Genomic DNA, 24,277 nt, shown 5'->3' with positions numbered 1-24,277 from the left:
AAGACAGAAAACAGTCTAATTTCTATAAACATACTACTTATCTATTAAGAAAATCTTTAAACAGAGATTGGAGAGGGAAAGGCTGTGTGAGTGACAGAAGTTCATAGTTAGGAACTAAAAGAGAAATTTGAATAAGAGTATCAAGATTTGTTGAGTGGGAGGAGATAAGGATTATTCAGAACAAGATCAAAAGACAAGAAACAGGAAATGAGAGGTCAGACTATTTATTTATGTATGCTAATGAACAGCATACAGGAAAAGGACTGAAAAACTTATATTAAAAAAAACCCAAACAATTTTTAGAAGGACAAAGAATGACCACAGAACTGTGTTTATTGAAATAATGAGGGAAAGAAAGTGTTATATAAATAATAAGTAGACTTCAGTGCTAGAGAGAGAATGTATAGCCACTGGGTAATGAGAACAAGGATTAAAAGACAAAACAAAGACTAAAGGAAAAATACAAGGGTCATAATTTACCCTAGGCAGAAGGCAGAGACATAAAAAGTGTCATAAGAGATAAACTTGGTTAAAGTAGAACATTCTCATTGACTCCACCCCAAATAATGAGTTTTAAAGACTGGTGGATGGTAGATATACAAAAAATTAAATTTAAAAAAGCAGCAGGAACATGTAAACCCAAGGGGGAAAAAAACTCAAACAATACAACAAAACAAAACAAACACAAAAAAAAAACCAAAAAAACCAGGAAAGCAAAAAAGTGTATGAAACGAGATGCAACTATCAAGCAACTACTTTGGGGATAAAAACTGCTCATTCTATTATTGACTTAGTATAATACTTTGAAACAGTTTTGGTTTTTTTTTTAATTTTCAGTGTTAATTTTGAAAAAAGAGCAATGTTTACTCTACTCAAATAGCTTGTAGGTGAATTTGAGCATGAAGGTGTTTCATGCTTTTTTACCACTAAAGAAGCCATCTGTGATCCAGTAACTAATAGAATTAAGATTGTATCTTCCCACAATATTTCTTAAGGTGATGATAAAGTGTTTGCTGCTATCTAGAAAATAAGGAAGAAGTTACATGCAGACGGCATCCAACAAGATAACAGGTTTGGTTTTTCCCCCTACACATAAATTTTGTCAATCTAAACTGATTTCCTTCTGCATAGGCTGGACAGAGGAAAGAAATCACTAATGTCTTCAACTTGCCTTTAATAGTAGTATTGATATCCTCACATGACTTACCCATAAATTATACAAGAAACATAGTCTTGGTGAAATTCTTACAAGGAGGGTGTAAAACCAGTTGACTATGTAGTGTGCAAGGGTATGTTAAGGGTAGTGATGTAAGCTCTCCTACTGCTTATCTCCTCTTCAAATTTTATTAATACCTGAATGCAGCAACGGAAAATGTGCTCATTAAATTGTAAATGGCATGAAGATATGATCTAGGAGAATAATATGGGCAAACAAAGAGTAGCACATCTGAACAGGAGCAATAAGCCGTTATAGATGTAGGATAGAAGCCAGATAGCTGGAGAAGTCCTGCTCAAAAATGGGTCTGAAGGTGTTGTGGGGCACCATGACCTAAAGGTGTTCCATGGTGTTGTTTAAAAGGCAAACATATTATCAGAGTGTATAAAGCAGAGGACAGAGCAATCCTGTCTTACTTATCACTAAGAGCAGTTCAGCTGAGGTAGAGAACTCTTTCAGAAAATGGATGGTTGCTAGTTGGAGATAACTCAGAAGCCACAGTGGGCCACAAGTAGTGAGTTTAAAAACAGCAAAGATTCAAATTTGTTGTGAGGTGTGCAGGAAGAAAGACCTCCCACCATTATCATACACAGGATTGCCTGGGAAAGCTGTGCTCAGTGAAGGTCTTTAAGAAGAGACTGGAAAACATTGCCACGAGTGACACTGGCAGAGCTGAATGTGCCTTGGGCAACAGAATGAACAAAGGGAACACCTGAGATCCTTTTCAGCACTGTGCTTCTACAACTCTCTGGTATTTTGCCCTTTTCTCTAATGACCTGAGTTTCTTGCTGTCTTGGGTTTGACACTGAAAGTTGGGTTGGCTAGCTCCAGAGGTGGTTTATTGGGAAGCTTTGCAAAAGCGTAAATAATTCTGACATCTCCAATTTTCCGTAAGTATAATGCTAGAACTACTTGTTGCAGAGAGATATGTATGAGCTGAAGTTGCTTTTTGGGACAGAACTATTCATGGGATGTGTTCTTCATATTTGATTTCTGGAACTGAGCACACAACTGTGTTCTCAAATATTTATCTAACATAAGGAATTTCTAAGACACATTCCTCTATAAGCTGCAAGCAGAAAAACAGAGAACATGATTCAAAACATACCCCTATTCATTTTAACCCAGAATGGATAGCTTGAAATTGTGTGCCCCAAGGGATTATTAACGAAGATGGTATTCAAATTAGATTAAAGCTGTCAGACATGCTGTGAGTTATGCCTGCTCATTTCTCGCAAGATTAAGATTTTTGTTTGTTCCCAGCAATGTATGTCAACATGAATTAATGCAGGTATTTTATTACATATGTGAAAAAAAATCAGACTCATCATTTATCTGCAAAGGAAAATACACAAGATTGTGTTTTCTGGGTTACTACTCTAGTTATTGTGTCACAATATAAAATAATCTTCTCCCTGAAGGCTTATAAGTTTATAAGTTAATTAGATCTGATTTTTCCCCACTTTTTTTTTTTTTTTTAGTTTTTTTAAAGTTTTTTTATGAATGGTATTTACATCTCTGCTAGAGTAGTACAAATGCAAAAGTTATGAGGAAATATTTAATAGCCAAGATTAAACCTATTTCCTACTCAAATTCTGTAGGATTGTGCACTTTCCTAAAATTTTGATCATACTGCTTTTTTGTTTTTTCTAATACCAGATCACAGTATTAATTACAGCAATTATGTAGTGTCTGAGAGAGATGTCTATGTTCTTTCCCTATTGTGTTCTGAGAAACCAGCTATAGAAAAGTGTTTTGAGAGAGTGAGAGTGAGTTGCTTTAGGCAAAGCACAATTCACTTCTGATCAAACAATTTTCCTCCAGACAGAAAAGGACTTTTTATTTCAGTTTCTGCTTAGATGGATACTTATTTTTTTAGTATAACATCATCTAATAGCAGAACTGAAAATTCTTGATAAAGGGGTAGTTGCAAAATATTTTTCAGGCAGAATACAGGAACTGAAGAGAAGAGGAATCCAGATATGAAAACTCAGAAACTGATGAGAAATGTAAATAACTTATGACACAGGAAAAAAAAAAAAAAAAAAAGAGAAAATCTGAAGAAATGAGGAAGTAGGTCAAAAGGGCTGCAGCATTTAGACCAGGAGAATTAAAATTATAAAGCTCCACAACATGAAGGTCTTTAATACTTTTCTAGACTGAAGAGCTATAATTTTGCAAGCATGATGTGAAAGCAAACTGAATATTAGAGCAAGTTTGAAGCATGAAAAAAATGGATCATATATAATATGAAAACACAGCTGAAAACTGTAGGAGGCAACTGGTCCACTCAGTTTTGGCCAGTTCAGATTGTTTCAGTGGTCAGTGCCAGGTACAGAGAGAAAATGGGACAGAGCACATAAGTAGGAAACTCTATATTCCCTGTCTTCCTCCTTTGCCTAAATCAAATTTAGATCTGAAATATAAGCTTTCAATTTATGTCCACTAATAATATCTTGAACCTTAAAGCTCAGAAGCTTCTATAATAATTCCTGCTGATGTGCAAAGTGAAGAGTGGCCCAGAGCTCTTCCTGTCAAAAATTCCATAAAGCAAGAAACCACTGGTGGCATTTTTTGGGGCAAAGTGAGATGATGTGCAAATTCCTTTCAGCTGAATTTCAATTTTTGGAAAAAGATCTGTAAATATTTGGCTTATACTTCAACTTGGGAGGCAATGAATCAATGATAGCAATGGGGGGAGGAAGAAAAGGCTATGGAAGGTGAATTTAGGTTGTCCTGGCACAAATTTTAGTTTTGACCAGTGTTCCAGGTCCTGGAGTGAGCAGATCCATTATTGTATCTGTGCTCTTTGAGAGCCCATACAATACTGATTTCTTTTTAGACTGGTGGTATAGGTGCAAGCATTTATTTCCAATGAAGTGGTAAAGAAATGCATCTGGCTGTGATACTAGTGACGTAAGACCAAGAGCTTTTGGGGGAAACTTCACAGAGAAACAGCGATTCCAGCAAGGCCTCCCAAGGCAGTACTAAATACAGGTATTCTTATACCACGAGAAATGGGAATGCTCTCAAGTAAGACCTTGCAGCACTTTCACTGGAGTTTATCTGATCCAAACTGCTGACTCGGCTGACCCAAGACAACAAAAACTGATTGGAACCACGTAAATAGAGGAACAAGAAGGGACAAAAGGGATCATTAGTAGAGAACTGAATTTTAAAATGTTCTAAACTGTGATTGAAGAACCTAACAGAATAAATAGATAGTCCTTGTTCCCTAATAAATATTGTATTTCCCAAAGAAAAGTGTTTCAAGATATGATCCAGGAACCTGGCATACGAGAAATACTATTTTGCAAGGTTATCCCAAGGGATTTTTGTTTTGCAGATAGATTCTGTGTGGGATCCTAATTGCTACTATTTGTCACATTTTCAGAATAAAATTTTAGGCAATGCTTTCAGCTTTTCAGTGAACAGTACGTGAGCAGTAATATAAATAATATAGGCTGCTGAGCATTTTATATTGGAATTTCTTAATTATACTTGTGAGAAATACAAATTTATTAAAAAACTCATAACAGCCTATTATCAAAATTGAAATAATACTTCTTCATTGTTTGTGTGACTGTTAAATTATAATTTCTCAGTGTGCCACATAATAAGCATTCAGGCTTTCCCTTTTCTCCAGTCAGGTCAGGCCTGCACTACTTGTGATGCAATTCAGGTTTCCTAAAGAGGCTCATGAACGTCAGTGGATCAGGTAAGAGCCAACCTCTGTCTGAATTCCAGTGAAGTGATATAGCTCACAATAAAAATTAAATTTAAGTGTGAATTACCTTATAGCAAAGTTCATCTCAATATGTTCAAATAAAATGTTTTAGTGCTCAAATATAGAAAGTTTCCATTTGGAAAAACAAAGATTCAAGATTAAATATTTAACCATTACTATATTAAAATTTTTACTAATTGAGAATTTTCATGGGGTTGGCAAGTGATATTTTGGGGGATGAGAAAAGAAGCTGCAATTTCCTTCACAAACCATAGGTTTTGATCACTTCCAAATAAGTGCTATGGAAAAAATATTCAGAATACTTTGAGCTAGGCACATTTATGGCATTTTTGGGAAACATAATCCTGAGATATTATGGAAGTTCTCAGTCTATTGATGGAGTGTATCCTAACAACTTGCAAAAGCAAATCATTATGAACTGGCAAAACTTAGTGGAATACTGTCAAACTTTCTTATGCACCTGCCATTTAACATAAATATTTTGGAAAGCAATGTTTAATTTGAAATTTTTTGGGATATGACAGAAGATAGAATATGTTGAACCAGTTATTGCAACTCGGTACAAATCTTGGGGCTTTTTAATAATTAAAATCTCTTAATTTTTATTATGACACTGTCAGAGAGAACAAATATTCAAAGTCATTTAGTTTGTCTGTCCTCATTAAATATGTCCACATCCCTGCTGATAAGCAACAACATTCTAAAGATAGTAGGAGCTGCTGTGAATTACATTTCTTACAATTATATTTAATGAGAAATTTATTAATTCTATTTGCACTTAATGCAGTTTTCATATCATCATGCATTTCAAAAAATAGGAAACCTCGATTTGCTATGAGGGCTGCTGGACATGTATTTTCCAGATGGGGAGTATTTGAGACTCAGCAGCCAGATTAGTTTTTCAGTTAAACAAGAGTACTTTAGCACAATGGAATGTCTGATGCCTTAAGAGAAAAATCATGTATTCAGTCACTGTAGGAGTTTAAAGTGATTAGCTGACAGTACCCAGCAGAAATGAGGAAAAAAAGAACTAGAGTGTTGGAAACTGATTCTTGGGGACTTTAGAGGTCATAGATAGCAAAATACTGTTCTGTGATTGAGGGAAATATTATGAATGCTGAATGCTGGTAAGCTCATGGGAGCATGTTGTAAGAGCCAGCAGATAGATTATGACTGGAAAAGTATGACTGTACAAAGGTCATTGGATGTGGGAAAAAGCAGCTGCAATGCCTGCATGCTCAAGTTTAAAGAACGCTCAAGTTTAGAAGAGGCTGCAAGGAGGACAACAGCACAACTGTTGCCAGTATCAGATCTGACCTTGATCTATAAGGGTGGGCAGCTACGTGACAACACAGCGATGAGACATATTGCAGGAGCCCATGTCGTGTAGCTTTTGTTGATGGACACTGCAATCTGTGGTTGTATTCTTTTTTTAAAACCTGTATCTCCTTCACTTTTTCTATGACTAAAACGGGGCACAGAAGTTCTCCTGCAATATGTGTATCCTTTTTTTTTTCCAGCATATGTTGCTTATGTATCTGGTTGCAAAATAGCATGTTGGGTTGCACCTTGACCAACTACCAGATGCCCACCCATCCTTCATTCCCCCCACTCCCTCCCACAACAAGACAAGGGGAGAAAATAAGATAAGTAGGGGTCAAAATAAAAAGAGCGGGGCTCTTGTATTTTACCATCAGAGATAAAACAATTTGAGGGAAAAAAGATATTACCAATTAAAATAGATGTGAATGGTGAGTAATTAGGACAAACAGCCATTTCCCACCTACCCTTCACTTTTTTCCTGAGCTCAAATTCATTTCTTCATTCCCACTTCTTACTCCCTCTACATGGTGCCGGGGATGGGGAATGAGGCCTGTTGTCAATCTGTAAAGTTCAGTCAGTTCAGCTCTGATGCTCTTTCCTCCACGCAGTTTTTCAGTGCTCCAGCATGTGCCCTCCAGGGGCTGCAGCTTCCTTCAGAGCCTGTCACCTTCTCTGGCATGACAGCCTCTGGGTGCTGCAGCATGGGTAGCTGATTTTACCTGGCACTCTGTGCTTTACAGTGTGGATATCCACTCTGGGATGTTCCTCTCAACCGGGTGCTCCACTGGGGTGTCTCCCGGAGCTGCAGGGAAATAAATCTCTGTTCTAGTACCTGGATCACATCCTCCCCAGGAGTCCTTCCTAGGGTCCATAGGTCCAACAGCTTCTCACACTTTTTCACTCACTACTCAACAGCATTTTGTCTTTTTTAAATAGGTTTTCCCTAAGGTACCTCACACATCCCACACATGGTGGAAGGGCTTCAGTTGTGTCCAGCAGTGAGTCCTCCAGAAAAGGAGCTGACAGGAATTAGCTGTCTCCCACACGGAGCAACTCTGGCCTCTCCTCATAGAGGCCAGGGCTGCAGCCCGACCCCTATTGCCAACACCTCAACATCCACACCCAACAGAAGCAGGCAGTAAGTGACAGCTCTGGAAGAGGGTGTGACAAAGGAGAGGAATGAGAAGGCCCATTGGCAATGGATAAATAAGAGACTATTTCAGCTGGGCTTTAAGTCTCCATTGGAAATGGGATGCATTCAGGCAGTGAGACTGAGTGACAAAATTAAGAACTATGGCTGGAAATCTCAGAAGCACCAACTCCCCACAGTAAAAAGTTTGTAAATAAAAGAAAATTATAACATCAGAAAGAGAAAGAAAGGGAAAAATATATATAGTTTTTAAAGTTTTTATATTCCTGTTATCTTCAAAGTCTTGTTTACTTATTTTTTTGTGTTTCCAGCAGAACTTATAAATACAGTGTGTTTCAAATGCAAATTTGCTGGATTCAGACAATTAAAACATAGCAACTCTGTTTTGAATGCTATTAATCCCAAAGCACAATAGGAATCAGGGATTCCCTTGTATTTTTTTTTAATCCCCTGCACACGTTTGTTGTAATAAACTGCTTTGCTGGCTTGTTTGTAATACATCTTGTGTTACATTCCGCACCCTGAGCAATTACTGAACTCATTTAAATTCTGAGATAAGCTACTTTTCTCCCTTTTTAAGTGTAAGGTCTAAACGTGACACTAAGTTCTGGAGATTCTGAGGGTTTTGAGAGCTCAGTGAGTTTTCAGAGTTTCCTAAAACTTTCTTCCATAATTTAGACTCCTTTCTTCAAAAAAAAAAAGCAACAAAAAACCCCAAAAAAACCACAACCCAACCCAAAACCATTCAGTTTAAGCATAACCAGTTTTCCCCCTAAGTGCTTAATCCAAAGCTCACTGAAGTTAGTGGAAAGAGTTCTGAAGGTTGCATCAAACTTGAAATGGAATTCTGTGCCCTCTATTACTGACAAAAGCTTTGCACGCACAGAACTACCCAATGGCATACTCATTGTGTTTTTCTTTTGACAGAATTTTGCTCTGTATCTCCTATTGCCTGCCTTTCCCCACACTCTCTGAATTTGTTTTCCTCTCTGTCCCTTCTTTTCTCTTTCTCATGCTGCTTTTGTCAGATTTTGTCACATTGACTCAGTTTTCTGTTACCATATCTCAATGTGGATAGAAAACAACAAACTGTCCAAAAATAATTTTTACTTCCAAGAGCATCAGCTGGTTCAGGAACAGGCAGTAGGAATTTGTTTAATACCTCCTTCTTAAGGACTTACACTTGTGAATAATAATGACATTATTTAAAATGTATTTAATCTCAAGGCAAGATTTATAGACTTGAATGTCTAACCACATGCTTCAAATCCCACATTTAATTACTTAAATGATCACTCATTCTCAAAAGTCCTCAGCATTCTGCACCTTTAAGATGTGGCACTTTTTAAATGTAACTCTTAGGAACCTAGGTAAATTTAAGAACCCAATGTTAATCATCTGGGTTACATTTAAGATCCCAGTGTTAATTACCTAGGTTTAACACGGAGGGAGATTCTACCAAATCTCTTCTTAAAAGAATAATTCCATTTATAGTTTCTAACTTCTTACAGAAGTGATTTTCATGCACAAAAAGAACCTGGAAATTTTTACATACCATAGTCTGACTGCAACTTTTTACTTTGTTTTCTCTTCTTTTTATTAAGTTCCCTCTATGTAGCACAGAATTTTTAAAACCCTACAAAATGAATATAGAAAGGAATTTTTTTCTGTGATCCTTATAAAAACAAAAGGTGAATTACAAAACCATTCTGTATTCACAACCATGCAGTAGAATTCTCAGATACAGTGTCTTTTCAGCAGCAAGAAATGTACATACTAGTTGTGCTTCTGTTGAAAATATTTGAATCACATTATTAATTTTCCTCTTAATATCATCCTTTAGTATTTCAACAAAGTAATCTAAACTGCTATATTTTATAGCAAAAGCTTTAAAGTATATACCAGAGAGTATGACTTGATATTTTCATATTCCATACTTGTTTAAACAAGGTGCATATCAGTGTATTTTTCAATGTGTGAATACAGTTTGGGTTGGGGGTTGTGAATCCCACAAAGCAGACAATCCAACAGAAGCTCATAGGTAAAATTACAGAAGAGAGTCTTTTTAATAATTGGATTTACTGTGTCACCTTCGCTCTTTGGAACCTGGAAAGATGGAAACTACAGGTTGCAGATGCTGCTCTGGCAGATGGGATTTATTGATCTTTACAGGCAAACCAGAGTCAGCACATTACTGTTCTAAATGTCACAGCCTTTCAACCCTGATGTTAGAGGTATCTTATGATGATAAGAGTGTTACAAAGGTGCTCTAGTGTTTTATTTGGGTGAAGAGGTGCTTTTAAGAAAGGATGCTTGAAAGTACAGTAACATGGGGCAAGGAGTAATCATGGCAGGACCTTCTCTGTGTGCTCTCTGTGTGCTCTGTCAATTTCCTCAAACATTGTTTTGTGGTTGGCATGGATGTGGATGACCAGCTAGCCCTGCCAGGGGCAGTGACAGAGCCTGAGGTAGATTTCCAGGATGGAGCTGGATTGGAATGGGCTGTAAGGTACCCCTCAACTGGGGCTGCTTCAGGCTCACACCATGTGATGGCCATGTCATGCCAGGGCATCTCTATCCACAACCCCAACCCAACAACTTGGAATTCCAGCTAAGCCTCTTCCTCATCCCCTCTCTATGCCTGTGCCAAGCACTTGTCCCCTACAGGTAAGCCCTGGTCCCCAGTTTTGGTGGGCTGACTCTGGAAAGCAGCCAAGTACCAAAGTTGCTGGGAAGTTTTCCATAATTTATCCATAGGGGTCAAAGATGAAGCTGGGGACTGGGACATTGGCAGAAAGACCCTGTACAAGGCAAGAGCTCTGTAAAGCTGTTGTCTTCAAATTAGTGTGACTTCTTTTAAAAAAGGTATCTGGTTGTATGTGCAAATACTCCCTCATTTTCAGTGAAAGAACTGTATTTGTCAGGCGAAAATGGAAGCAGTAGTGGAACACGCATCCTACCCAACATGAGGTGCTCTCACTAGGTCTGTACAGGTGAAGTTTAGCAGGGCTGGTGAAACTCTTTAAATGTGTGTTACTGGAAATGTACAAAGTACTGGTCAGCATATTTTACTTCAGCTGTGATGAGGGAGGAGATAGAGCCTCCACTAAAGAAACAGTGATTAGAAAGGAGACACACTAGGTCCAGGCAATAATATTTCCTTTTGATTGTAGCTTTTTAAAGCAAATCCTCAACTAACTGGACCCATCAATTATTTTAATACAAGCCACTGAAGAAAGCTAAAAAGATTTGGAAGCAGAAGTCCATCACAATCATTCAAGACAAAGGTTTTAAAAAAATTGTTGAATTTTGCATCAGGTGAACTGCTGAAATGCTGAAAAATTGTCCTCTAAACAATGAGAGATACTTTATTGCAGCCTGCAAATGCAATCTCCCTTTCACACTCACAGGAATTCCAGGTTTGACCTTAGAGAGATCACGTCAGCAGGGGACTTACTGATCTTCCACAGGATCTGCAAAATGACATCTCCTTACCTATCAAAGTCTGGCTTCCTAGTTCAAAGCTAAGCACAACCACAGTCTGCTGGTACAAAACACAAAGCCTAAAATATTGACCAGCAACTGAAAAACATCTTGAAGGGTGATATACAAGATTGTTTGGAGCACTCTTCCACAGCCACCATACAGCAAGCTGAGAGTCTTGTGTGCTTCAATAATTTCCTAAGATCATTTTCTGTTCCTGCATTTATCCACTGAACTTGATTTAAACCTTGCATTCTTTCTGCTCCATAAATTGTACATTTCTGCAGTAAATTCCTTTAAAGCAGATTCAGAGCTACTGCAAAAGTTAAGAGCAAACATGGAAACAATCTGTTGATGGACTCTACTGTCTTACAAATTTCAAAATAGTAATAAAAGAATTATATTAAGGAAGAGAAAATGTTGCTTTGAAAATAACAAAAAAGACCATTCCATCCCACTTTTAAATGCTTATAGTATTGAACACAGAAAGTTCATGACTTAAGTAAAACAGTAATCTTCAAGTTTTGATGCTCAAAACTGTATTCTTGTAACAAGTATGTTCTTATGGAGCTGGGCTGAAGTCGTTTCCACTTTCAGAAAAAAAGATCTGCTAGATTTCAAAGCTGGAATGGACCACTGTGATTCTCTTTTGTGAAGATCAGCCTGGAAAACTAAATAAAGACTTCCATAACTATTAATATCAAAAGAATCCTTTAACCTAGTATTTCACATTGAAATGTCTAGGACCTATGTATCATTCAGAGGTATAGGTGAAATAGTGAGGTCTGTTGGCAACACACTCATGTATTTTCACTTGATGCAACCCCTTCTTTTACTATACCATGTAAGCAGCATAACTATTCTGCAGATTATTATTTGATCATTAAACACTCCTAACTATGGTCAAGCCATGTGGGGAAAGATAATAGACTATTCATTTCAACAGAAGTGAATGATGACAGGTTTTACACTAAAAAAGGCCTGTGAACAAATGTCCCTCTGAGTAGGCCAGCAAAGCAGAGAAGAATTTCTCCTTTATGTTTTTTTTTTTTTTTTTTTATCAGTTGTAAGATTATATTCATTAAATAAGACCCATATTTCAGGTAGATGATGGAAAAGTTTCTATTCATAGATGCATAAATTGCTATGTGATATTTAGGTTTAAAGATCCAGAGTATTCAAAGCCGTTGTTTTAATCATGAAGTGATAATTTGTATAGAGGTTATCTGAATGATCAGACACAGAAAAAAAGAAAAATCTAAAAGGCAACATGGTAGGAGTTGGAGCTTCTATTCAGTTTAGGACACGAAAAGCAGTGATCCAATGGCCAAATTATGACTTTAGATAATAAAGCAGTTTCCAAGACAACATTCCAGCAGTGACTCCATATAAAAATGAACAAAACAAAGGAGTTTAAAGAGGGAAGAGATAATAAAGTGTCTAGTACATTTAAATTATTTTACAACACTCACATGAATAACTAACCTATCTTTTTTTTTTTTTTGAAGGTGATAATCTTTCTGAAGAACTGCTGACTTCAAAAACTCTGGGAAAGTCAGGCTGTGATAAAAATAGGTATGAAAATTGAAAATTTTATCTTAATTTTTCTGTCTCTCAAAGCATATAATATAGAAGTTCTGCAATGATTTTAATTTCTATCCTGCAGATTACACTTTAAAATGTGCATACTACTGCAAAATAAGATGGAATAATAGGCAAATGAAAACTGTTGCAAATCACTAACAGTGAATAATATCTGATTTATTGTATCTAAATGGGAAAAATCTACATTCCAGCAATAGATTTAGAAGACCACATCAATCTGGAATAAATCTAATTGAGCTAAGTCCAAATAACACAGGATTTCTGTAAATGCAGCTGAGGAGTTTTAATGCTTTATAAAAACAAGTAAATAAACATTCACTTTTTGCAAAAAAATTCTCCGCTCTTAGCATTCAGCCTTGCTGTGACAGTGTTCTCTGTATTGCAGAGAATTACTGATAGGTCTCTTGCCCTAGCACAGCACCTCAGGGTCAGAAGTTGCATGTCCAGATGCTGATGGCTACTTTTAATCAGCATATAAGGATGACAGAGCTGTGCTGATTAGTAAATCCTGCCATTATCCAGTGAAGCTGCCTGGTGAAGCTCACCCTTGTTCAAGAGCCGCAAGAGCTGTGTGAGGATGCAGTGAATGTATCTAAAGTGCATTAACAAACAGATATCATTAATCATGAACAGCAGTGTTGTTAAAAATACCAGCCTGCATTTCTTTTCTAACATGAGAAACCATGAGCCCTTGAGTCCCATTCTTCATAATTATGCTGAGATTTATGGGAGAAAGCTATTATACTAGATTTCTCAAAACATGATTATTATTTTTTACACATTATTTTTCACCTGAGTTCTAGTGAGAACAGCAAGATTTCAGCCCAGTTCAGACAGAGCAAGAATGCCACCATTTTTCTAATAGGAGCACTTTGTCTTATAATAACAAGACAGGTATCAAATTCTTACATTTATGAATTTTGGTTGTTGTTTTGTGAGATCACTTGTGTGATCAGGGGAAGCTTATTATTTTCCTCCTCTCATTAATATTTTATTTTGCACTAGATAATCAAACAAAGTTTAACATAAACGTAGTTCATTCTTGCTGCCATTTAGTTCCTTCCTTACTGTTCTCAATGGCAAGCCAAAGTTTAGTATTTCTGTACAGTTAGGCATTCAGCAGTGACCCAACAGAAACATCAACACTTCCTGACTCTGAAAAGCAAAAAGACTGCAAAGGCAGAACATAATGCACCTTTGATGCTTGTTTTGACTTCTCAGCCACAATGATATGAAGGGTATTTATTATCTGTCTTAAGGAAACATATTTTTCTCTGAAGTAAAGCTCTATTGGTAAGTGATGTTTGCTGTGGAACTATTCACTTGTAAAGCCCTGGGACCCAACAAAAAGCCCCCAGTCACTTTGCTGCTTTTCTTTTTGTAACAGCAGCTTTTAAGTAATGCAAAAGAAAGATAATAGCTATGCTGAAAATAGTTGCAGGCCACTGCTTTGAGGACCCTTTACTGCAGTTAATCTCTCAGATGACTGCTATCACTACCACTCCTTCTGAAACATTTCCTAATTGGCTCCTGAAAGTTCAGCTTCTTGCCCTTCAAAGAACAGCAGTATGGCTGCTGTCAAAGCAGGAGCCACTTAACTCAGAGTATGATCTTAATAAAAATTCTGCCTTCCCAGAAGCGTTATTGCCTATACCTTTTATTTTCCCTCATGACTTTTTTTTTCCCTCCTAAGTTAATGAAAAGGACAGAAGATCTTGGAGACCATGGAAGCCTTCCAAGCAATTCCTGTTTAAAATAGGCAGTCAGGCTCTGCTCTCACGTACATTGGGGTGATGATTAAGGAAGAGGTGGGACATTCCTCCCTGGGAACAGTTTCATGAACCCAGTGCAAGAAGTAGGGAAGAGCTGTGGGCAACTTTGCACCTCAGGCTGTAGTTTCAATACAGCTTCAAGTACCTCCAGGCTCAGTCTGGTTTCACCAGATATTAGAATTTTTTTTTTTTTAATTCAGAAGGGATTATTATGATTGAAGGAAAAACTTATGTTATTCAACTGTCACAGAACAACTTCACTCATTTTACCTGGAGTATTCTGTTTTGATTTTTCATGATAGTATGAGGCAAAAAGTGTCTTAGCCAATGTAATTTCTCCCAAAGTATGTGCAAATGTTTATTTTTTGTTGTTAAAAAAAAAAAAAAAAAAAAACCTCTAAGAAAGACAAGGAAAAAAAGTATTTCCACGTTAGGGGTTTTTTTTTGTTTGTTTGTTTGGAGTTTTTTTTTTTTTTTTGGGGGGGGGTTTTTTAAATAAAATTACTACTTATGTGGCTATTTGCAAAGTATTTACCTATTATCCAGGGATGGGAGAAGCTGGATTTTACTTTTTAGATAGTACCTCTTTGTTCAAAACACCTAAATATTCCTTCAGAAACTGAAGTACTAAGGCAGATTCTGACTCGGTGAATCTCTTGACAAGAGATTAGAAGATTTGCCTTGCTTCCAATGACCACATAACCCTTTAAAATAAAAGGCAGTGAAAGAGATTAATATGCAAAAGGGATTGAGATTAACCCAGGGTAGCCTAACTTTCAGTCTTGAGCTGCAAATGATTCAGAGGCAGATCAAACAGACCTGCCATGCAGGAAGGGAAGACTGGGCAGCCCATAAAACAGTGATTTGGACATGCTTCTGTGAGACGGCTCTTGTGTCAGAGTCAGAGAAGTCTCTCTCTCATGTCAGTGAAGTACCCAGATGACTGGGCTGTGAGGCAGAAATTATTGGTGTCTCTTTAATTTGTAACCTGATGTCTTAGTTATTGGTGCTTCCTGTAAAAAGTGCATTAAAGGTCTCAAAAAGTTTGTTCTGAAGTTTTAAGCTTCAGAGGAGGTGAAGGAGGGTACCAGGGGAGGTTTAGGTCAGACATTAGGATAAATTTCTTCACATAAGGGGTGATTTGGCATTGGAATAGGCTGCCCAGGAAGGTGGTGGAGTCACCATCCCTGGAGGTGTTGAAGAAAAGACTGGATGTGGCCCTTAGAGCCATGGTCTAGTTGACAAGATGATGTTTGGTCATGGCTTGGATTCGATGATCTCTTTTCCAATCTAAACGATTCTGTCATTCTGTTCTACTCCAAATGGATTATTTTTTCTAGATGCTCCTTTTCAGAAAAAAAAAAAAAAAAAAAAAAGGTAGTCAGATTTTGTTTATTTGGACTGACCTCCATTCTTCCCTCCAGCCAATCATTTGGCTGCTGGACAACAGAAACAGAGATTTTGGATTTTGGCCGGTTCTCAAAAGGAATTACTAAGATGCTGTAGCCAGAGTCCTGAAAGTCTTGCTGTCCTGGAGGCTGAACTCAGACTGAATTCAAAGCTGTAACACTGAGTAAAGACTGAGAGTAATTTGACATTTCATGTTGCTGAAAAAATACAAAAAACCAGAGTGTTTCTCAGTTACCCAGTAAGTATCACTGAGATTAGAGTGAGTAAAAAAATGCTACTTTATGGAATATGTGAAATTAATATATCTGCACTAACTCTTCTCAAGAGTAACAGATGAAACTTCTTTGGAAAGTGTAAAATAAACATAAAAGTAGTGTGAGTTTTGACTTGTTTTCAAATAATAGACTTGCAATTCATGTTCTTTTTTCTTTTTTTTTTTTTTTCATTTTCTTTTTTAGAATCATAGTAGATGCTGAGTTGTAAAGCACACATCACGATCATTGAGTCCAATTCCTGGCCTGCCCAGGACACCCCACGAATCACATCATGTGCCTGAAAGTATTGTCCGTGTTTTGTTTACTAACAAAAAAGAATTGGATACCCTATAAAATTCCTTAAGCTGCAATACAGAATCTCTGTCAAGGCAGCAATAGACAAGAAGTACTTCTTCTGTCGAAATATCTTGTACCTAATTAACTCCAGAAAGATCCTTTTTTAAAAGAAGATAAAAAACTGTGCAAATGAGACGTTTGTATTGGCTGTGTAGTGACTATACATATATTAGGCAAATCCTAACAGAGCAAAAATTTGTCTCTGATTTCTTCCTCTTCTTTTATTATTCGTGGTCTTGTTTTGCACCTGTTCTGCACTTATCCTTACAGATGCATTTAGCTATAATTTAGACACTTGCAGGGGCAAAGCAAGAACAGATGCATCACAAGTACAAAATATATGCTAAAAGGACACGTTGTAATGAGAAATCAGAGCTCAATGGGAGGAAAAACAAAACATGGCAGGATATAGAGAATGCAGACCTAAAATTAGCATAGGATAGATACATTGAGAAGTCAAAATTCAGCAGATAAGGGCTCCTGGTTTATTGTCTAAAATATGCCTATCTGCATTCCCAGGGAACAACATCAATCTGTCTTGATTTCTGAATAAATTGAACTCTCAAGCAAAATCCATGTAAAAGAAAGCAACTCTATTTTTATCACTATGACCTTTTTAGAAGGACTTTAGGGAGGAAGAAACAAACTTATCTGAAATCCTTCTACCTAAAGTCCAATTCTGCTTTCCTATTTGAAAAAAAATGGGTTTAGCCATTGTCTTCTGCTATCCAGGGCTAAGAATCTTTGAAAATTCACATATCACAACAGGTTTCCTTACAGGTTTCATCTTGTCTGCTCCACTACTGGTCTTTAACTGGTGTTAAAACATTATGTAAGGATCTAGATTCCAAATTTATTGACTTTCATCAGTAGCTTTAGTTAGTTTTGGACCAAGATCTGAATTTAAAGAAATTAGCTGATGAATGCATAGGAAATCATAAAAATCCATAGTTTTCACTAGCTATATTAAATGTATTGATTGTCATAGTTAAATTTTTTTTTGCATTATTTTTATTTCCCAGGATGAACAAACCCTGGTTTAATTAGGAACTTCACTGGGGTTGATAATACCTGGTTTGAAACAGAATGAATATGTATTCAGGGCATATATTCCAGAATGAGAGAGTGGGTGGCATGGATAAAGGATTTTTATACAGTGTTATGTAGGGCAAGTTTTTGCATTTTTTGAAAGCACTAGGATTGTTAGATAACTGGCAGAACTGATCAGAATTTTTAACTTCGGTCTTTAAGGGTGTGATACCAGGAGACTAGCAAAAGGCAGATATAATACTTATTCTTAAGAAACAAAAACATAATGAATTGTAGATGAATCACCTTCTGGGAAAACCCCAAATCAATCTGTCTGTTCATGGGAAAGTGAAAAATAGTAGAGAAACGGCACAGTGGTCAGAATACAGATGTGTGTACCAAGTCAACCAGTCTATTACCTGTGAAATGTTAACAGGGTCATTCCAGGGGCATTCCATAAAGCAGAAAGAGGTTTCAGTCATATACAAATTGACTGTATTTAGGTTTTTATACTGTCTCAAGTAATAATTTCCAAAACATACTTACAAAGCACAGCTTTCAGGGTCCTTCTCTGAGGGTGCAAATACACCTAAATAATGATATTGAAGTGTGGGGATCAATGATATGCCAAAATGGGAGGACATATCAAGTGGGGTTTCATGGAACTCTGTTATGAGTGTAAAGTTATTGATATTTTTGTTAAGAATTACATAATAATGAGAAAGTGAGCTTCATTTCTGTGTGCCACAAACTTTATAGACCAGGTCAAATATTTGATAGAATCTTGCCAAAACCAGAGAAATGGTCTGAAAATGCAGAATGAAATTCAACAATAAACGCTTCTAAAATATATGCTCAAATAGAAGGAATTGCATGTATTGCAGGATGCAAAGATATTCAGGAACCTCTTTTCAGAAACGTGGTTATTTCCCAAACTTTGGCACAAAGTAACAATATCAGGTATTTGCTGTAAAAAACCATAGGATTGATAATCTTTAAATAAACAGGAATACAGTCCTGATTCCCTGGAAAGTCACCCTTCTCCTTTACTCAGCTCCAGTTAAGGCAGGAACTAAACTGACCAGAGGTTAGAAAATGGATCCTATGGGAAAAGAGTGAAATAAAAGGGTAGAAAAGAGAGAGGGAAGCAGCGTGATTCAGGTTCATGTGATCCAAGGTCTAGCTTTGCATAGCATGTCTGGCTAACTTTGATTTAGAAGGATATTTGGAAGTAAAGAGGTGAAGTTGCTGAAATGGTAGTGAAGGACTAGTAAGTGAAGGACTCAAATTGAAAACTAATGACAAAAAGCCATGAAAAAGGAAGATAATTAGGAGACAGCATTCCAGGCTATTCCAAGAAGCAGTGGATGTTAATATTTTCTGTCCTGACTGATAACTGCCTAGCTGACACAGACACATTCGGTGTGGCAAGAATATCAATGCTTAACTTAACTGCCCATATCAACCTATAAACACTTTTTTCCATGAAGTATATCCTGCTTGCAGATTTCTCATGGGCATAGTAAGAGGTGCTCAAGCAAAAGCAGCCCATTATGTGGAGGATTACAGCAGGAACACCATAATACCAAAGAACTGATGCAAAAAAGAAGGGGTAAATCTCTTCTAAAACAAGGAAGCAGCTGGCATGGCTTAAGCTCCTTGATTACTAAAGGTTGAGGCAGAAAACCTTAGATATTTAAAAAGAATATCAGAGTTACAGCTGATTTTCTCTTAGAGCAGAGGGGATGTGAGGTTGACTTTTTACTAGCATTTGGAGTTTCAGGAAGCTCCTTGAGCAAACAGAAAGATGGTCGGAGATCTGACTTAATGTAGTGTTGGGAATACTGCATCAGGAGTAATGCCAACGATTGTGCAGTTTCCCAAGGGCAATTTTTGTCCAAGGCTTCTGACCGTTTAATGTTCAGCTCATCTTAAAGAAGGAGGTGGAGAGTAAGGTCATTAAATGTAACTGGATTGTAACACCCTACTCTGCCTTCACTGACTACTAAGGTTTGTTTTGGAGAGAGACAGAACAAACAGAATAGAACTACCAGAAACAGTCATGCTGAAGAAACACAAAATTTTGTGGGGGACAACTCAATCAGGCTCTCCAGTACTTTGTGTAGAACATACAGAACCTTGACTGCTGGTGACTAGATGTCACCTGTGCTCAAACTGGCTTGGCTAGGGCTAGCTCAGGTACACAGTGCAGCAGCGTGCGCTAACCAGGTATTAGGTTGTATCAGCATAATTTAGTGAATTCAATGGCATTGAAACCACAGTCTATGGGAGCTGGAAAGCCTTATTATTTTAAAAATTGTATCAGTAATTATAAAATAGTCTCCTATCAAAAGATCTTACCAGGGAAAAATAACTGGCAAACACCTCAATGTGTGTGTGTGTGTGTGTGTGTGTGTGTGTGTGTGTGTGTGAGTGTGTGTGTGTGACAATCAGCCTGCTGTTAGTTCAGCAGAACAGTGCCAGCTAAAGATCTGTTTAAAAAATAAAATTCCTCACATCAATTGCTTAATTGCATCAGTATTGCTTAATTTTATTTTTTTAAAAAATGGTAATTAGGTTTCACTCCTACAAGCAGCAGGATAATTGGGTCCCAAAGGTCTGGAATAAGGTTAAACAATTAGACTGTATTTGCAAATGAACCTATCCTGATTGGCACTTGAAAGGATAAAAGGTTTATTTGAAGTTGTTAGGATTTTAACCCATGATTTTGTGAAGGCCACATATTTCAGACTTAGTGCTAACTTAAAAACATCTCTCTAGATACCTCCAGTCTTTGGATGGAATTTGAGCAAAGTTGTCCCTCTGAGTGTAAAAAGAGTGTACTGAGCAATCCCTCTGACTTCTTGACTCAATATTAGGATTTATTATTAGTTGGTAAAATATTGATTATTGGATCAATATATCTTGAAATTCAGCTCAACAAAACACAACATCTATTTATCACAGCAATTTTAGAGACAAGTAGACTGAAACAAAGGTAGATTTATGAAGCCATCAAAGGTCACACAAGCGAGTTAGCAGCAAAACAAGGAATAGGTCTTTTGAAGGCCAGCTTCGAATCCAACATCTGCACAGCTAGGCTTAAAATCAGTAGTACAGAGAAACAAAGCAGTCTGATAAGATAGGAAATTGACAGTAAATGATACAAGACATAATTTTATGGAAGTAATTTTGTCTCTTGAGTGTGGCAAAGTCCAGAATAAATGCAATTCAGAATGACTTCTGGTTCAGCTATGCAGAAGAGTGATCCCAGCCAGTATTCTATGCCATTATATATACTGAGTTTATATAATGTGAAGTGATGAGGCTGGTGAAAAAAAAAAAAAAAGCCCATGGAATTTAATCATATCACAACTGCTGACCCAGTTCAGCATAGACATTAAATTTAATGGCACTCTTTCTTCACTGCATTAGCTTGATTCAAAATGGCAACTAAAATATTTTTTCCAGTAGATAACATAAGTTACTCCATTAAAATATGCTCTCTGTAGCTGAAAAATACAGAAAAGTAAGCAAGACATGGCAGTGGATAACCTAACACTTATATATAAATCTGTAACAATTCTGCATTTGCATGATAGAAGTATGGGACACAGACTATTTTCTTTTCATTGATTTTGATATCCCAGAATTTCTAGAACTGAGGAAGATACCTTGGATCACAACCCAAACAAGACTGTAATCTGGCTTCAGATCTACTAGTAATAAAGGGAGAAAAATTTGAGTCTCTTGAAAATATGAATAAGAGTTTAATTACTCACAGATAGTTATTTAATTTCTGTGCTTCATAACCAGGAAATATAGAAACTTTTAATTTTTAATTAACTTCTAATGTAGGAGTTCAAACATTAAAAAAATAACCAACTTTTCTGGAAACCATTGTGGAGTAAATAACAGCAATATGAATACAAGATCTTCACCAAATCAGAGAATATCTCCTGTTTGAATTAACCTGTAATCATCAAATGCAGATCCCTGCCTCTAACAGGACTATCTAAAACTAAAGGGTGTTGAATCTTAAACAGGATTAAAGGAATTCTTTCATACCTTGGAGAAATTAATTACCCACAGCAATGAGGTCAAAATATCAGGTCCTCCTACAAAGAATACAGTAGGATTTGTTTCATTATTCATCTGTTCATAGAGCTTTCCCCCAAAAGTCAGCCACCTGAATTGCATGCTCTTCACATGAATGAGGATTAAAAACTGCCCATACTGAGTTGGAACAAAAAGTGCTCAACTACAGAGTGGTCAAAACAACTTCTCTGGAAACAAACATCCCAGCATATAGCCACATAAAATAGCCACATAATCCCCTCCATTTTATTGTGCAAGTGTTGTTTGAAAAATAAATCTGCTGTTTGAGGTAATTCAGTAAGATTTTTTTTTAAATGGAGTCTACTACTCTAAAAGGAGCAGAAAGTATACACAGATTAGCTCTTTAAGTAAAAAAAACAACATCAGAAAAATTATTTGAAAAGTTGTTGACCTAGTTATCAGCAGTGTTGTTAGGGTTCTTCACTAAACAGGAAGATGGAAAGATATTTGGTATACATATCACACAGTGTGAATAGTGAAAGTAATATATAAATTTAAGTATAGTGTCTGCAATGCCTTTCTTTCAAGTTCTTGTGAGAAAAAGCCTCATTCTACTGAAATATTCTTGGAGTTACATATTTCTTTAAGCCATTTCAGATGAAAGTGTGTGCTTGTGTCCAGAGAAACTGAGGTAATTCTCACGGACACAGCAGCCAGGCTGCAGGATTTCCATGATGCTTTCGCAGGGGCAGTGTTGATTGTCAAGTCCTCATCTCCACTCCCCTGACACTACATATGCACATATACATGCACACACCAATCATTTAGACTTGGTTCCTAACAAAGGTAGATGACCCTAAAGCCTTATGTTTAAATTTTGAGCACGGTATCCATTCTTTGAATAGACAATTTCAACTGCATAAATCCTAAAAATGGCCAGGAGCTGGCTGGAATAAAGCAAAAACCTGGTTTTCCGCCTGGTAGTGCTGCTTAACAGGCCTGAGAGCAGCCACTTCAATGGATAAGCATTTGATGGGAGCTGTAATTCTTAGATCTGGCAGGAGCAGTTATTCTTGCTTGTAGTTAATTAGTCCATCTGAGGAAGGTGTGATAACCTGCTGATACAAATCAGTGGCCTCAGAGCTTGTTCTAGAGGCTTTAACCATAGTTCCCCAGTACCTGAATTTAATCACATATGGTGTAGCCAACTGCACACTCTACTCCTCCTGCAGGGCTGCTGCAGATATCTACAGGAATTTTCTGTTCAGGCCAGGGAAAAGCTGTGTTCAAACTGCAGGAAGTTCCCCATGACTTATTTCAGGAATTGATAGTCCTATATCTAAAAGGTGGGTGAACAAGTGTTAAGCAAAAGGGATTTCAAGTGTAACAGGTTTAAATTGGAATGTCTGCCTTCTTGACTCAGGAATATTACAGGGAAAGCTGATGCTCTGCCTTGTGGGTATATACTTCAGAAGTGTCATGGACTGAAAAATAGGATGGCTGTTGTGTTATTGCATTGCTTCACTGTGGTGGTTACAGCTTATTTTCAGTAGGCATTGATCAAGACTTTGTTATTTCCCATTAGCAGTCTCTCTGTGCTGCTTTTCCCTTGAAAAAAGTGATTTAATAGGCACAAATATCGTAGTGAGAAATGGGGACTGTAAGAGGAGCAAAAACCAGTTATGCTAGTTTTGTTTACTTTCTTCAGTCTCTAGGAATAAGTTAAGCTTTCCTAGGCAGCAAATAACTCGACTGCCTAAGTTCTGGGTTCAGATTTGGCTTAAACCCTTGCTTGATATTGACCTTCAGGAAAGCTGATATTCCTAAGAGCCAGTTTTGCAACACTGCAATGTTGAGATTCAGGCTGTGAGTGAGTCACCCAGGATCCTTTCTATTGCATAGTCTCTTCAGACCTTGAGAGGGGTCAAGAACAAACTTCTGAGACAAATCTGGAAGATATTCCCAAGCCCTACAGATCCTCAGCTGTGAGTTTTCTGTTACTTCCTTTTACTCATGTTTCTATCTCCTTTAAAAAGAAAAACACACAAAACAAAAATAAAAATGTCACAGTAGGTAAACTTTTTTGTTTCCAAGGATGAGTTAGTAGGGTGAGGAAACTTCATAAAAAAAGTCTTAAGTGAAAACTTCACATTGATGAGCAAGAATTCAAATCCCTCAGATTATATTTATCTCTAAAGAACTACGCCAGGCTTGAAATTACTTCTGTCTTTCCTTGACCTTGGCAGGTTTCCAGAAAAAAAAGCTACACAATCTGGAGAGCTCTGAGGCAGGTTATGTAGGAATAATTCAGGGGCTCTATTTAAGGAACATATGCTGCATCCACTTCTTTCTAACAAATTCAAGGATAAAAACTAAGAATCCTAAAGAGAAAAAACAACAGAAAAAGTGTGACAGTTGGAAACTTGTTGAAATTTTCAGGAAAAAAGCATTGCATTAAATTTCAGCAGGGATTTTTGTTTTTCTTTTTTAGAGAAAACACTGATAAAAGTAAAAGTAAGCACTGATTTATTATTTTCAAAGATGAATTCTTTCTGATTGGGAAATGAGTTCTCTCTCACAGAAGAGGGATTCTAGACTTGACACATGTATATAAATCAACAGTAATTGTTAACCAGGAAATAGCAGTGCCAGGTTTACACCACCATATACAGAACTGGACCTGTTCTATTTTCCTCCTTGTCTAGAACAAATAAAGATTTTTGACTCTTATTTGTTTTTTCCATTAAATAGTGTTGGAGAAGGGTAGTTGCAGCCATTACCAGATTAGGACAAGGACAGCATGGGCAAAAGTGACTGGAGACCTGACACTCAGCAGATTCCAGTACCTGAAGAACACCTACAAGAAGGCTG

Source organism: Pyrgilauda ruficollis, unplaced genomic scaffold (genome assembly GCF_017590135.1).
Source record: "Pyrgilauda ruficollis isolate IOZ18807 unplaced genomic scaffold, ASM1759013v1 scaffold37, whole genome shotgun sequence".
NCBI lineage: Eukaryota > Metazoa > Chordata > Aves > Passeriformes > Passeridae > Pyrgilauda > Pyrgilauda ruficollis.
The sequence above is the reverse complement of the archived record's forward strand: the minus strand, read 5'-3'. Positions refer to the sequence as shown.